General features: G+C 47.0%; 1 protein-coding gene across 1 annotated transcript in view; it reads right to left on the reverse strand.

Moving 5' to 3' along the window:
- Window positions 1–16,692, reverse strand: part of LOC138666543 (zinc finger protein 850-like) — a 148,693-nt gene that overhangs the window by 37,752 nt on the left and 94,249 nt on the right. The gene's annotated exons all lie outside the window — the stretch shown is intronic.

Below are 16,692 nucleotides of genomic sequence, written 5' to 3' on the forward strand. Positions count from 1 at the left end.
TTTCTGTCCAGCTTGTCTTATTTTGTTGCTGGAAGCTCTGTGACGCAAAGGGTGTACCTCCGTGCCGTTAGTTCGGTACGGAGGGTCTTTTTGCCCCCTTTGCGTGGTTTTCTTTAGGGTTTTGTGTAGACCGCAAAGTTATCTTTCCTATCCTCGCTCTGTTAAGAAAGTCGGGCCTCACTTTGCTGAATCTATTTCATCTCTACGTTTGTCTTTTCATCTTAACTCACAGTCATTATATGTGGGGGGCTGCCGTTTCCTTTGGGGTATTTCTCTGAGGCAAGGTAGGCTTATTTTCTATCTTCAGGCTAGTTAGTTTCTCAGGCTGTGCCGAGTTGCATAGGTAGAGTTAGGCGCAATCCACGGCTGCCTCTAGTGTTGTTTGGAGAGGATTAGGGATTGCGGTCTGCAGAGTTCCCACGTCTCAGAGCTCGTTCTATGATTTTGGGTTATTGTCAGATCACTGTATGTGCTCTGACCGCTATGTTCATTGTGGCACTGAATTGCCTTTCATAACAGGAGTCGTGTGTGTACAAGGTGTATGGAGCGGAGCCGTGTGTACGAGGTGTACGGAGCGGATACGTGTGTATGAGGTGTGCGGAGCGGAGCCGTGTGTGTATGATGTGTACAGAACGGAGCCGCGTGTGTACGAGGTGTACAGAGCGGAGCCGCGCATGTACAAGGTGTACGGAGCTGAGCCATGTGTACAGGATGTGCAGAACGGAACCATGTGTGTACAGAGCTGAGCCGTGTGTATGTGGTGTACGGAGCGGAGCACTGTGTATATGAAGCATATGTTTCAGAGCTGTGTATGTATGAGATGTACAGAGCAGTGTGTGTACGAAACGTAGTTAGTAGAGCCGTGTGTGTGTAGCGGAGCCTAGTGTGTATGTAGTAGAGCCGTGTGTGTATGTGAAGTACGGAGTGGAGCAGTGTGTGTACGAAGCGTATGTTTCAGAGCCATGTGTGTACGAGGTGTACGGAGCGGAGCAGTGTGTACGAAACGTATGTAGCGGAGCCGTGTGTATGTGTCCCTCCCATTGCTTTGCTATAATTGCTGTCTCCCCTCTGTCTTCTCCATGAGACACAAGAAATACAATCCCACCTCGTCCCCCGATCTCTGTGCGGCCCCTCAAGTTTCTGATCTGCGCTTCGCTCTTCATCTTCCTACAATGGAGAGAACCGCAGAAGCTGCAGGTCCTGGAGCAGCCGGACAGATGGTGGGCAACGATGGGCTGAGGGAGCGCTTATAATGTCACAGTCATGTGATCAGTCACATGTCCGGAGCTGACCGCTTACGAATGTGTAAAGGAATTAGTAATTCTATGTTTTATATATATATATATATATATATATATATATATATATATATATACACATATATATATATATATAACATAGAATTATTAATTCCTTTATACATTCGTGTATAAATATGTATGTATATATATGTATATATATGCTCGGACATTGGGGTTCGCTTTCGCTGAGCAGGGGGTGCTATATGCGTGTAATAAGTGCCAACCTCCACGGCTAGGCAGGATCAGTAATGGGGGAATATTATGTACAGGGACCACTCAGGTCTTCTGTTATATATATATATATATATTACTAGCGCTCTACCTGCGGCTTCGCTCACGGAAAATTATATGTTAAATTGTTGGCTCCGCTAAGGTTACATTTTCAGTTTCACCATGAAGTTGACATCTTCAGCCTGCAAAATTATTTTTTTCAACTCCTATTTGTTAGTTTGGTGTTAATAGTTTTTGGTTTTTTTTTACAAAAAAAAAGAGTGTTTCCCCCATGACATCTGCCCCCAGATTCCTGTGACTCCTGTCAGTGATTGACCTTGTGCTTTGTTTCTGGTCATAGTAAATACAAGTCGTATTGGGAGCTGCAGACGCCTATAATGGGGGATGTGTCACTTGGTAATGAGGGGGGATCCGCGGAATGGAAACATTTCCCCCTTAGTTTCCCATAAAAATAGTGGCCCCAATAACGTTGGGCTGAGAATCGAGCACACGACCTTGTGCTGTTACACAATGTGTTGGGTGAAGGTTCCTCAGTAACATTATCGGAGCTCCTATCCTTATAGTGAGGCCCCACGGTGACATCCAGGAGACCCCCAAAGAATTCAGGAACTCCAATGGGAACATTACGGCTTGCTCACTCTCCATGACTGAAGCGATGGACATTTGCAATTGCTTCTCGCTAAATTAGAATATCATTAAAAAGTTAATTTATTTCAGTTCTTCAAAACAAACAGTTGTTAAGGACCGGCGGAACGCACCAAGTATAGATGATATGAAACTAGGTGCGTTCGCAGTCCGAGGTCCACCGTGCAGGTAAAGACCCTGCTGCTAGTAAGACGGACTATATGGCGGTACTAAGTATACACACATGGGTTAACTTCACCCTGCGTGAAGGAAGCGATCCTGTTGCGTCACAGGACCACAGTACCGCACATAGAGCGCGAGCAAGAAGTCAGCGAACTAAACCCCTACTCAGGATTGAAGTCCGATTAGACACTTGCTGGCACAACACCGCAACTGGGTGTGTAAGGAAACTAATAAATAGAATATAAAGGCACGAGAGTGTGTGCGGTGCCGCACTGACGGACGCCACTAACCACCCAGGCTTGGGTAAGGAAAGCGCAGAGGAAGCGCACGGTGCCGTACTGGCGGACACAGCAACTGGACGCTGTGATGTGTGTTAGGCTGGGTTCACATTGCGCTAGGTGTGTCCGTCTAACGGACTCGTTTTTAAGTAGTAAAAACGCAATGTAACGCACATACTAACGCGCCCATAGGCTTGCATTGTCTGACGCATCGTGACGCATCCCTAAATTGGTATGCGTTTGTCACATAACTTTTTTTTCTGACGGACCTTCAACGCGGCTTGCAGCGTTTTCGGGTCCGGCCAAGATAACGCACTACTAACGGAAGCGTTCATTCTGCCATAGAAGGCTATGGCAAACGCAGTCAGACGCAAATCATTAAAAATTTCCAAATAGGACCACACGTTTTAATAGCGTTTGAGGGTGGCACGTGACAGAGTGTTTTGCCGTAGCTCTTATAAAATGTAAGTACATTTCTATATATTATATATCTCTGTATACATCATGGGAGTCTGTAATGTCCGTCGGATGTGTGTGTACTAAACATGTATTGCTTTGTTGCACACAGATGTCGGATACAGATGTCAGCAGCAGCAGCAGCGTGTCTGCGATTTTTTTCTTCTTAGTCGGTAGGCTTGCACTTTAAAAAACCATGTTGTGTGAAACTCCATTGTATTGAGCTAGGCATAACAATCCTGTTTATTGTTTTATTGTGAATAGGAGTCTTCTGAGCCCGAGGCTGCTAGACCTCCCCCCAAAAAACACGCAAAAACAACAAAGGTACATAGCACACATGTTGAATTTTTCAGGCATAAATTTATTGATCCAATGAATGTTAACATTATTTAATGTTAAAATATTTTTTTTTTACATTTTACATACACAATAGGTTGTGGCACAAGGAGGACAAAAAAGAAAAAAGGTCCCTAGACGTCTGTCGTCGCCACAACTGCCAGTGGTAAATATAAAACTAGAAATATTCTATCCAATATTTACCAACAATCTATCTATTCACTTTCTATCTACTATATCTATAAACTATCTATCAACTATCTATCGCTCCATCTATTTGTCTATCTATATCTATGTATCTATCTATCAATATCTATGTATCTATCTATGTATCTATCTATCTATCTATCTATATCTATCTATCTATATCTATGTATCTATCTATCTATATATCTATCTGTCTATCAATATCTATGTATCTATCTATCTATCTATATCTATCTATATCTATGTATCTATCTATCTATCAATATCTATCTATCTATCTATCTATCTATCAATCTATATCTATCTATGTATCTATCTATCTATCTATATATCTATATATTGCTATATCTATGTATCTATCTATCTCTGTATATATGAATATGGCCATCCAGTGAAATTGACACTATCAACATAACGTTTTGTGTTTACATAGTCCAAGTCAGCGACAAAAAAAAAAAAGGATTGTCGTTGACGAAGAGCCATTGACTATCCACAATGAGACACTTATTAACCTTGTGGAAGCCAACCCCTCCATATGGGACCAGAGCGACAGCTCCCACCATGACATCGTGAAGAACCGGAAGTTGTCGGATCAAATAATCTGTCACTTTGATCCCCGATACATGGAGAAGTCGACAACCTCAAAGAAAAAAATTGGTAAATATTGGTGACGTAACATCGGAAAATGTTTAAAAAAAAAATAAAATTCTATCCTATCAACCTATCCACTTGTTGTCTGCTATCTATCTCTCAATTATCAACTATCTGTACACTATATATCTATCTATCTATACACTATTTCTACACTATTTCTTATCTAACAACTATCTATCTACTATTTATATATCAACTATCGTAGCAAACTATGAACAATTTTTCCTATATCTTAAAACAATCTATCTACTATTTTTATTTTTATTTATTTTTTTAAATTTAATGCCGATGCTGTCCATACCCGTTGGAAGTCCATCCGCGATCGCTTTGTCCGTGACTACCGGAACAGTCAGAATGCACCAAGCGGATCAAGTGGCAAACGGGTGACACCGTATGTGCATTATGACCAACTACTCTTTCTTCAGAAAACAGTGTCTCAGCGCTCGTAAGTACAAGAAGGTCTGTGTGCGAGACTAAATTGTTTAAAGGAAAATAATTAATTTTTGTTTTTGGGTTACAGCACGATATGCAGTACCGCTGCTCCTAGACCAGCAGAGGAACTTGAGCCTTCTTCAGTGGAACCAACGCAACCTGAAGATGTGTCTGGCATCAGCGAGCCACGATCTGCGGATAGAAGCACTGTTGCTGCAGGTGTGAGTGCCCGGTTGCAATCACAGCGTGGACGCAAGCGGGCATCTCAAAAAGATGAAGCTGATGCAATTATCGTGGATGGACTCCAACGGGTAGAGGACATGTGTCGCAGTGAGCTCAAAGACCTGAGGCGGGAAATTACCGAGCTGCAAGCCCGCGAGTCTGTATACTCTGCTAATGAGTGGAAGCTACTTTTCTTATCCTATGTGCCTGTAGCACAAAATATCCCGGCACATAGAAACCTTATGTTTCGACAAAGACTTAACGAGCTTGTAGAGGAATTTGTGGGCACCGAGGAACCCGCTCCATCGGGAAGAAGAAGACTGGACATGCCGCCCTACAACCCTCAATATAGAGGCCGGGGTGAAACGAGCGTGGAACCTCAAAGACAATGTAGCAGTCCATCATATAGTTGGGCAGACAATACTCCCGTGCAGTACCAAAGTCTTTAGTACAGTTCACTGTCCACAGCCAGGTGCAATTACCGCGTTGCAATTTTTTTTTGGGGGGGGTTTTGTTGTTAATTTCTATTTTCCTTTTTTTTTCATCCCTATGGGATATCATATGTTACACCTGTGTACCAACAGTTTGTTGGAAAAATACAAAAACATTTAGTAAACTGTTTCAAAGTTCAGATTCTTGTATGACTTTAACTTTAACTTTTTACACGACATAAGGTAACTTTTTACACGACATCAGGTTAAACAACATAACTTTTTACACTACGTAACTTTTTACACGACATCAGGTTAAACAACATAACTTTTTACACTACGTAACTTTTTACACGACATCAGGAAGACTTTAAATTATTTTCACACGTGTCTGTCTTGCCATGGAACCTGGCCTTCATGTGTGAAGTAGTGTGCAAATTGATCACGAATCCTCATTATTTGTGATGCAGAACGAACTGTAGTCGATTCAATGCTACTGAGGTTCGACTCACAATCATTGGGGTCTACCAACTGGGGTTCATGTCTCGCCACAAAATTGTGCAGACAGATGCACGCCTTCACAACACGGTCCACATTGTCTGGTTGCAGTTGCATGCAGGTTAGTAAAATCCGCCATTTTAATGTCAAAATCCCAAAGGCACACTCCACATAACGTCTAGCCCGGCTCAAGCGATAATTAAAAATGCGCCTGCTGGAGTCTAAACTACGGCTTGAGTAGGGCTTGAGGAGATTTTGTCCTAGTTGGAAGGCCTCATCACCAACTAAAACATAGGGCAAACTTGGGCCTTCGGTCCCCGGAAGAGGTCGTGATGACGGTATGTTTAAACTTTGGCTGTACAAACATTGGCCCATGTTGGAGTCTCTGAATACTCTGGAATCGTTAGTCCGGCCATAAGCTCCAATATCCACAGCAACAAAACGGTACCTGGCATCCGCAATCGCCATCAATACTATAGAAAAGTATTTCTTATAGTTATAGTAGAGGGAACCACTATGCGCAGGTTTCTGAATCCGAATGTGCTTTCCGTCCACGGCACCAATACAATTGGGGAAATTAGCCACATTCTCAAACTGTTGGGAAATCGCTAGCCACATTTCTGATGTTGGTGTTGGTAGCACAAGTGGTTGCAAGTTGTTCCAAATGGCATCACAAGTTTCCCGAACCAGTTGACAAATTGTTGACTTCCCAAGTCGAAACTGGTAATGCAGTGACGCAAAAGTTTCTCCGGTAGCCAGATATCTGTTGACATTCAAAAAAAAAAAAAAAATTAGGATTTTAATGATCATCTAAAGGCTAGTTTACAATATAATATACAATTGCAAAATGAACATTAGGCCACACGATACCGAGATCTAGTCTTTGTCAATAGAATGATAAAAAAAAATGTATAATTACCTCACAGTCACTACTAAACGTTGCTCCGCACTGATGCTTTCACGAAAAGTGCTGCGATGATGATGTATCTCATCCTTCACATGTGAGAGCAGAACATCAAAGGTCTCAATGGACATCCGTAGATAGCGTTGGAATTTGAAGGGATGATCCCGAAGCTGCACATACAGGGTGTGAAAGGCACCATATGTACTCCGCAAGAAATTCACTTCGTGGATCCAATATCTCCTTTGCGAACTATGCTTTCTCTGCCGAAGTCGCAACCGCATCAAGCGAAATCTGACGAGCTCAGACACATCTTGCTAGCAGAAGTTCACTCAATGCTTTCAAAATGGAGAATAAGTCTGTGCCCACACCCGACAATGACAAAAGGGAAAAAAAAAAAGAACAACTTTATTGACAGTGACAAACGCAGACAAACGGATACTTCGTAAACGGACATCAAAATGAAAAAACGCGATCACATGCGTTAACGCTAGCGTTACCGTGACGACGAATTTCACATATTTTTGCTCCGTTTCTGTACATGCGTTTAACGCATCCGTTTAACGCCATGTACTTGACGCAATGTGAACCTAGCCTTACGTGCAGATGGCTGTTGTGAATTCTGTGGCAGAGCTCCCTCCTGTGGTCACAAGTGGTACTTCGGCTGATTCTCTCTGTGAGCTTCCGTTGGTGGAGGAAAGTGGTACTGCGGCTTCTGAGTTTCCTTCCTCAGGTGATGTGGTGAAGTTGTTAGGTGCTGCTCTATTTAACTCCACCTAGTGCCTTGATCCTGGCCTCCAGTCAATGTTCTAGTATTGGACCTGTTTCCTCCTGGATCGTTCTGTGGCCTGCTGCTCTGCATAGCTAAGTTCCGCTTTGCTATTTTGTTTGCTGTTTTTTTTCTGTCCAGCTTGTCTATTTGTTTTTTTCTGCTTGCTGGAAGCTCTGGGACGCAGAGGGTGTACCTCCGTGCCGTTAGTTCGGTACGGAGGGTCTTTTTGCCCCTTTGCGTGGTTTTTGTAGGGTTTTGTGTTGACCGCAAAGTTACCTTTCCTATCCTCGTTCTGTACAGAAAGTCGGGCCTCACTTTGCTAAATCTATTTCATCTCTACGTTTGTCTTTTCATCTTAACTCACAGTCATTACATGTGGGGGCTGCCTTTTCCTTTGGGGTATTTCTCTGAGGCAAGGTAGGCTTATTTTCTATCTTCAGGCTAGCTAGTTTCTCAGGCTGTGCCGAGTTGCATAGGGAGCGTTAGGCGCAATCCACGGCTGCCTCTAGTGTGGTTGGAGAGGATTAGGGATTGCGGTCAGCAGAGTTCCCACCTCTCAGAGCTCGTTCTATGTTTTTGGGTTATTGTCAGGTCACTGTATGTGCTTCGACCTCTATGTCCATTGTGGTACTGAATTACCTTATCATAACAGATGGCTAGTCGGGCGCTAGATAGCTACCATCACCCGCGAGCAGTCAACAACACTAGGGAGGGATACTTAGGAGCTTTCATCCATCGACATACATCCATCTACACACACACATTATCAAGACAATACTAGCGCATGGCCGTGCGGTCATGCGCAGTTTATATAGTTGCAGCACAGGAAGCAGCTACAGAAGTTTTGCCCTTTCAGGACCTGCCAAGAGGACCAATGGGATGTGCTGCAGTGCCTGAGCATGTGACCCTCGATCTCCAACGGGAGATCTTGCCCTGGGCATGCTCAGTGTGTACAAATAAGGACTTAGTCCCAGAGAAGCCCGCTCGCCGCAGATCAGTGCAGGGTACAACAGGAGAGCCAGAAAAGGCAGCAGTAACCCCCTGCACAGAATCAGTCCCAGCAAGATGCTGGGAGCGGCGCCTCCGCTGAGCAGAGCCCACTGCGGCCGAAGCAGAATGGGAGACCGCAGCAGACATGGATCGAGATTCCCCCTGTGCAGCAGAGGAAACTCGACTCCTAACATTACCCCCCCCTAGGGCCCCCTCCCTCCTTGAGCCTCACTACGCTCAAAAGCTGCAATAAGCAGCGGAGCCCGAATGTGCTCCACAGGCTCCCAGGTTCTATCCTCTGGGCCGTGACCCTTCCAGTCCACCAGATAAAATTTCTTGCCACGTACCACCTTGCACCCCACAATAGCATTCACCTTAAACTCATCCGTGGATGAACCCGATGTCCCAGCAGATGACTCAGAAAACCGGGACAAATGAACGGGCTTTAAGAGGGAAACGTGAAAAGTATCGGTGATACCAAGGCGTGGAGGAATAGCCAAACGGTAGACCACATGGTTGACCTGTTCCAGAACCTTAAACGGGCCAATGTAGCGAGGAGCAAACTTAGTGGACTCAACTCGCAGCCTGATGTTACGGGCGGAGAGCCACACTAAGTCGCCAGGAGCAAAGACCGGAGCGGGGCGCCGGTGTGTATCAGCCGAAACCCTCATTATCTCCTTGGAGGCCCGGATGGCATCCTGTGTGCGGTCCCAGATGTCACGTGCCTCCACCGCCCAGTCTGCCACCCTAGAATCGGTGGACGACACGGGCATGGGCACAGGGACACGCGGATGCTGGCCGTAATTAAGGAGAAAAGGAGTCTGACCAGTGGAATCGGCTACGGCGTTGTTCAAGGCAAATTCCGCCCAAGGTAGCAAAGATGCCCAGTCATCCTGCCTAGCAGAGACGAAATGTCGCAAATATGTCACCAGAGTCTGGTTGGTTCTCTCCACCAACCCATTCGTCTCGGGATGGTATACAGAGGAGAGGTTTAACTCTATGCTGAGTAAACGGCAGAGCTCTCTCCAAAACCGAGACGCGAACTGGGGACCCCGATCGCTGACAATCTTATCAGGCATACCATGCAATCGGAAAACGTGCTTAATGAACAACACCGCCAAGGCCCGTGCAGAGGGTAACCGAGGAAGCGGCACCAAATGCACCATCTTAGAGAAATGGTCGGTGACAACCCAAATAATGGAGCAGCCACGCGACTTTGGTAAGCCCACCACAAAGTCCATCCCGACCATCTCCCAGGGCCTGTCTGCCACCGGTAGAGGGTAAAGCAACCCAGCAGGCCGTTGCCGAGGAGACCGATTCTGGGCGCAGGAAACGCACGCCTGAATATAGTCCCTGACATCTCGGGCCATATGCGGCCACCAGTATGTTCTCGCCAAAAGCTCAGATGTCCTCTTGGTCCCAAAATGCCCACCCACTCTGGAGGAGTGAGCCCAAGAGAGAACCTCCGGTCGCAAGTTAGCTGGTACGAAAGTCTTGCCCGGGGGCACAGACTCTAGCGAAACCGGAGCTACAGTTCTCAGGCTCTCAGAAGGGACAATAAGCCGAGGCTCCTCCTCCTCCGATGACACTACGGAGCGGGAGAGAGCGTCAGCACGAACGTTCTTCTCCCCGGAGAGGAAATGGAGAGTAAAATGAAACCGGGAGAAGAACAGGGACCATCTAGCCTGGCGAGAATTCAGCCGCTGGGCCGTTTGTAGATATACCAAGTTCTTGTGGTCAGTGAAGACTTGGAAGGGAAAGCGAGCTCCCTCCAAGAGATGTCTCCACTCAGAAAAAGCCAACTTCATGGCTAGCAACTTCCTGTCCCCGATGGAATAATTCCTCTCCGCTGGTGTGAAGGTCTTGGAGAAGAAGAAGCAAGGATGCTTCCGACCTTGAGCATCATTTTGGAAAAGGACTGCTCCAGCACCAACGGATGAGGCATCCACCTCCAAGATAAATGGTTTATCAACATCGGGGTGATGTAGGATGGGAGCACTAGCGAAGTGTGACTTGATCGATAGAAAGGCTTTGGAGACCTCCTCTGACCACAACTTGGGATTTGCTCCCTTCTTGGTGAGGGCAACCAAGGGAGCTACCAAAGTTGAGAAGTGTGGAATGAACTGGCGATAGTAATTAATGAACCCCATAAAGCGCTGCACCGCTTTAAGAGAATGGGGTTCCTGCCAGTCCATTACAGCCTGTAGCTTGGCAGGATCCATAGCCAAACCCTGGGCAGAGATGATATAACCAAGGAAAGGCAAGGACTCCTGCTCAAACACACACTTCTCCAACTTGGCGTAGAGGGAGTTTGCCCGTAAGAGGTCGAAGACTTTGCGAACATCTCTCCGATGGGAGTCAATATCTGGAGAGACGATGAGAGTATCATCCAGATAGACTACGACCGAGGTGGTGAGCATATCCCGGAAGATGTCGTTCACAAAGTCTTGGAAAATGGCTGGGGCATTACAGAGCCCGAAGGGCATCACCAGATATTCATAGTGCCCATCCCTGGTGTTAAAAGCCGTCTTCCATTCATCCCCATCACGGATGCGAATCAGGTTGTAAGCACCCCGCAGATCTAACTTAGTAAATATCCTCGCTCCCCGTAGCCTATCAAACAGCTCAGATATCAGGGGTAATGGGTACTTGTTCTTAACGGTGATGGCGTTAAGACCCCTGTAGTCTATGCATGGACGCAAGTCTCCAGTCTTCTTCTGTACGAAGAAGAACCCAGCCCCTGCCGGTGACACTGACTTCCTAATGAATCCTCTTGCCAGATTCTCTTGGATGTACTGAGACATTGCCTCCGTCTCCGGGAGAGATAACGGATAGACTCGACCCCGGGGAGGCTCAGCACCAGGCAAGAGGTCAATAGGACAGTCATAGGGGCGGTGAGGCGGAAGGGTCTCCGCAGCTCTTTTGGAGAACACGTCTGCATAGGGCCAATAGTGCTTGGGGAGAGAGGAAAGATTTGCGGGTACCTGTGTAGTAGCAACCTGAACGCACTCCCTCTGACATCTACCCTCGCAGGATTTACTCCATCCCAAAATTCTCCCAGAGGACCACTCAATATAAGGAGAATGGTAGCGAAGCCATGGTATCCCCAACAGGACCTCATCAATTCCCTCAGGAATGACTAATAGGGAGATTATCTCCTGATGTGATGGAGACACAGAAAGCGTGAAAGGAATGGTTTGGTGGGTAATCTGTGAGGGTAGTGTTGACCCATTTACCACTCGAACGGTTACAGGCTTGGCGAGCATCACCAAGGGTATTGCGTGACGCTGGGCAAAAGAGGAAGACATAAAATTACCCTCTGCCCCAGAATCCACGCATAGCTCGACCATAAGAGTGGATGGGCCTATGGTAATTGTCCCCTTGAAGGACAACTTTGAGGAAAACGTCACCGTGTCTAGTGTACCTCCTCCATCTGCCACTAGACGCTGACGTTTCCCCGACCGCTGAGGACCCTTGGAGGCAAGATGTCCTGACTGCTGGCAAACATGACGGACCCTATGTGCACGGGCGGACTGAGATTTGGATCCCGCTCGTGTCACCTCTAAGGCCTCATGTGACTCAGATGCCTGGATTGGAGATTCCAAAGGTTTGGCGAAGGTGGGAGCCAGCCGAAATCTCTGCCTACACTGGGCTCGCTCTAACCTCCGCTCGTTAAAACGGAGGTCAATACGAGTAGAGACAGTTATTAACTCCTCCAGTGTGGCAGGAATCTCCCTAGTGGCCAGAGCGTCCTTAACGTGATCAGCCAGGCCCCTCCAAAATATGGGGATAAGGGCTTTATCCGACCACTCCAGCTCAGAAGCTAAAGTACGGAAGCGGACGGAAAAATGGCTGACCAAGGACTCACCCTGAGTTAATGCCAGTAGTTGGAGCGCTGTGTCATGGGTGACTTGAGGTCCTAAAAAGACCTTTTTCAGAGTGCTCAGAAACAACGGAGCACTCTGCACCACATGATCATCACGCTCCCACAGCGGCGTAGCCCACTCCAACGCCCTGTCCGACGAGAGAGACAATAAATCCCACCTTAGCCCGCTCTGTAGGAAAACGTGCAGCCAGGAGCTCGAGGTGGATAGAGCACTGACTCACGAATCCCCTACAAGTTTTGCAATCTCCAGAAAATTTTTCTGGCAACGGGAGGCGAGATAATGTCGGAACAGGGGTGGCAGTGGACAAGGATGCTGCAGCCACGCTAGCAGCCTGTACAGCAACTGCGGTAACATCCACAGCTGAGGTTGAGCTCTCGAGAGCCGACAACCTACCCTCCAGCTGCTGGATATACCGCCAAGATTGCTGAATGTCCGCCATTTACTAGCCAGACCTTGGCGCTAGTATTATGTTAAGGACCGGCGGAACGCACCAAGTATAGATGATATGAAACTAGGTGCGTTCGCAGTCCGAGGTCCACCGTGCAGGTAAAGACCCTGCTGCTAGTAAGACGGACTATATGGCGGTACTAAGTATACACACATGGGTTAACTTCACCCTGCGTGATGGAAGCGATCCTGTTGCGTCACAGGACCACAGTACCGCACATAGAGCGCGAGCAAGAAGTCAGCGAACTCAACCCCTACTCAGGATTGAAGTCCGATTAGACACTTGCTGGCACAACACCGCAACTGGGTGTGTAAGGAAACTAATAAATAGAATATAAAGGCACGAGAGTGCGTGCGGTGCCGCACTGACGGACGCCACTAACCACCCAGGCTTGGGTAAGGAAAGCGCAGAGGAAGCGCACGGCGCCGTACTGGCGGACACAGCAACTGGACGCTGTGATGTGTGTTACGTGCAGATGGCTAGTCGGGCACTAGATAGCTACCATCATCCGCGAGCAGTCAACAACACTAGGGAGGGATACTTAGGAGCTTTCATCCATCGACATACATCCATCTACACACACACATTATCAAGACAATACTAGCGCATGGCCGTGCGGTCATGCGCAGTTTATATAGTTGCAGCACAGGAAGCAGCTACAGAAGTTTTGCCCTTTCAGGACCTGCCAAGAGGACCAATGGCAGCAGTAACCCCCTGCACAGAATCAGTCCCAGCAAGACGCTGGGAGTGGCGCCTCCGCTGAGCGGCCGAAGCAGAATGGGAGACCGCAGCAGACACGGATCGAGATTCCCCCTGTGCAGCAGAGGAAACTCGACTCCTAACAACAGTGAAGCTCATATATAGAGTCATTACAAACAGAGTGATCTATTTCAGGTGTTTATTTCTGTTAATGTTGATGATTATGGCTTACAGCCAATGAAAACCCAAAAGTCATTATCTCAGTAAGGCTAAGTTCACAGTTCGCAGTGTATCATCTGCATGCGCACACGCATACCAAAGCGCATTTAAGGCTGGTTTCAGACTTCTGATCGGCAGAGCTGTGGATGTAAGCCTTCTTCTTCCATTAAGTCCCGCCCACTGCCGCGCCTCGTCCTTCAGCTCCGCCTATGTCTGCATGCGTCCTGTGTACCCTATCTTTAACATTGGGTACGCAGGCCATGCAGATGCGGAGGCCTCCGCATGTGTCGTTTTGATGCTGCGCTGACCTGCATCGAATGCAGCATGTTGCAGTCGGCGCAGCCTCAAAACGACGCATGTGGAGGCATCCGCATGGCCTGCGTACCCAATGTTAAAGATAGGGTACACAGAACGCATGCAGACGTAGGCGGAGCTGAAGGAAGAGGCACGGCAGTGGGGCTTAACGGAGTAAGAAGGCTGCCATCTGCAGCCCTGCTGAACGCTAGTGTGAAACTAGCCTAAACGCATGCTTACGCATGAAATTGGCTTTTGTGTTTGCTGTGGCTTGTGAAGAAGAGAAATACGGAGAAGACGTCGCTATTGGCAACACCCCATTGTTGAATTACGAGAGCCGTGGAGCCTACCACTCGTTGTACACCAAGCTTCGTGAAAACCTGCAAAAGTTTTTCGAGTACACGAGAATGTCTGAACAGAACTTCCAAGAATTGCTGTCACGTGTCTGAGGATCCATCACCAGACATGACACACAACTACGTCGAGCAATTCCTGCTGAGGAACATCGGTTGGTAACCCTGAGGTACGTAATAATGAATATGAAATACATGTCATTAGTATTATTGTTATAAAAGCCATGTACTGATTTTTTTTTTTCCATTTTCTGTTCGGCAGATTCCTGGCTACCGGAGAGACCTTTAGATCTCAACATTTTCAATTCCGGATTGGAGTGTCCACCCTTTCTGGGATTGTTGCAGACACCTACCGTGCTTTATGTGACGTTCTGTGTGAAGAATTCCTCCCCCAACCCACAAATGAATGCTTTCAAATTCAAGGAAATTTGTAATTTTCCAAACTGTTTGGGGGCTGTGGACGGCAAACATATTTGGATTATGAAACCTGCTGGATGTGAATCCGAGTATTTCAATTACAAAAAATACTTTTCGATTGTTCTTATGGCGACTGCAAATGCTGACTTTCGATTTGTCGCCGTGGACGTGGGCTCATTTGGATGAGGAAATGACTCTCAGACTTTCAAAGACTCTCACATGGGCCAATGTATATATGGGAATAATTTCAATTTTCCAATGCCACGACCTCTTCCAAACACTGAAGGACCGCCAATGCCGTTTGTTGTGGTTAGGGATGAGGCGTTTCAAATGTGTGCCAGCCTCATAAAACCGTACTCAAGTCGGGATTTTAATCACAAAAAAAGGATTTACAACTACCGACTGACAAGGGCACGAAGAACTGTGGAGTGTGCATTTTATTTGCTGGCATCTAAATGGCACATTTTAGGAACAGCCATCAATCTAAAAACTGAGACAATTGATGAGGTTGTCAAAGCGTGTGTTGTTCTGCACAATTACATCCTGGCAAATGAGCGACAACACTTAGAACTTGAGGAACCTGTTAGCATATTGCGGGATTACCAAGATCACCCTCTGTGGACTACAGTGGAAGTTCTCCAAATAAGGGATAACTTTGCTGCTTACTTTGTTTCAGATATTGGACTCGTGGCATGGCAAGACCAAATGGTTTAATCCGCTTGTAAATGTGCCTGTATTGTTTGCTGACTTTAATAATAACACCTCCACTGTAAGGCCGGGTTCACACTGCGCTAGCAGCAGCCCGTTCAGCACATACGCTAACAGGCTGCTGCTAGCGCAAGTGCCGACGCTAGCGCAGATAGAGCATCTGCTAGATCTATGTGCGTTAGCGGTGACGGACCCGGAAACGCTGCAGCCCGCGTTTCCGGGTCCGTCACTCAATGACGGCACATCCCTAGCGCACGCCCATTGTGGGCGTGCGCTAGCGATGCGTTCGACATTGCTGTCAGTGGCGACCGTAACGGACTACGTTACACCGCGTTTATGCCACGGTGTAATGTAGTCCGTCTAACGGACTGCCTTGACGCAATGTGAACCTGCCCTAACACTCATTATACAATACTCACCTGTGTGCGTTTTCAAATAAAGAGATAAACACAGTGATTGTGAAAACAAAAGATTTTTTATTAACAAAAATAAAAACAATTTTTAATTTAACAAGCATTAATGGTGTGACATTGTGGACCTGGGGGTGTTGGGCTGGGATGATTGTGTAGGAGTGGGTGAGGAAGTGGTTACAGGGGAAGTGTCAATAAAATGGAGAATTAGGTCACGGATGGTGTGGTCTACGAGTTCACGGATGGGAGTAAATAACTGGGCAGATGAGACATTGGGAGCAGATGGAACATTGGGGGAAGACGACACATTAGGAGTGGAAAATAAATTAGAAGGGATAGACACATTGGAAGGGAATAGACACAAGGGAACGTGTAGACAGATTGGAAAACAGACACATTGGGAGGTGAGGGTGGAGGTGGTGGGTAATTTTTTTTGCCAAGGTTTCTTCTCCCTGGCTTTTGTTTTTGGTGTGTACTGGGTGCCTTTTTTTGGCTGTTCCCTCGGCATTTTTTTCTTTCTTGTTGAAGGGTTGCTGCACTTGGCGGCAAAGGGGAAGCAGCATGCTGCAGGGGTGCTGCACTTAGCTGTGTGGTGGGAGCTGCAAGCTGCAGGGGTGCTGCACTCGGCGGCATGGTGGGAGCTGCATGCTGCAGGGGTACTGCACTCGGCTGTGTGTTGGGAGCTGCATGCTGCAGGGGTGCTGCACCTTGCTGTGTGGTGTAGCTGGGAACTGTAGGAAC

The sequence above is a fragment of the Ranitomeya imitator genome, chromosome 2, assembly GCF_032444005.1.
Source record: "Ranitomeya imitator isolate aRanImi1 chromosome 2, aRanImi1.pri, whole genome shotgun sequence".
Classification (NCBI taxonomy): domain Eukaryota; kingdom Metazoa; phylum Chordata; class Amphibia; order Anura; family Dendrobatidae; genus Ranitomeya; species Ranitomeya imitator.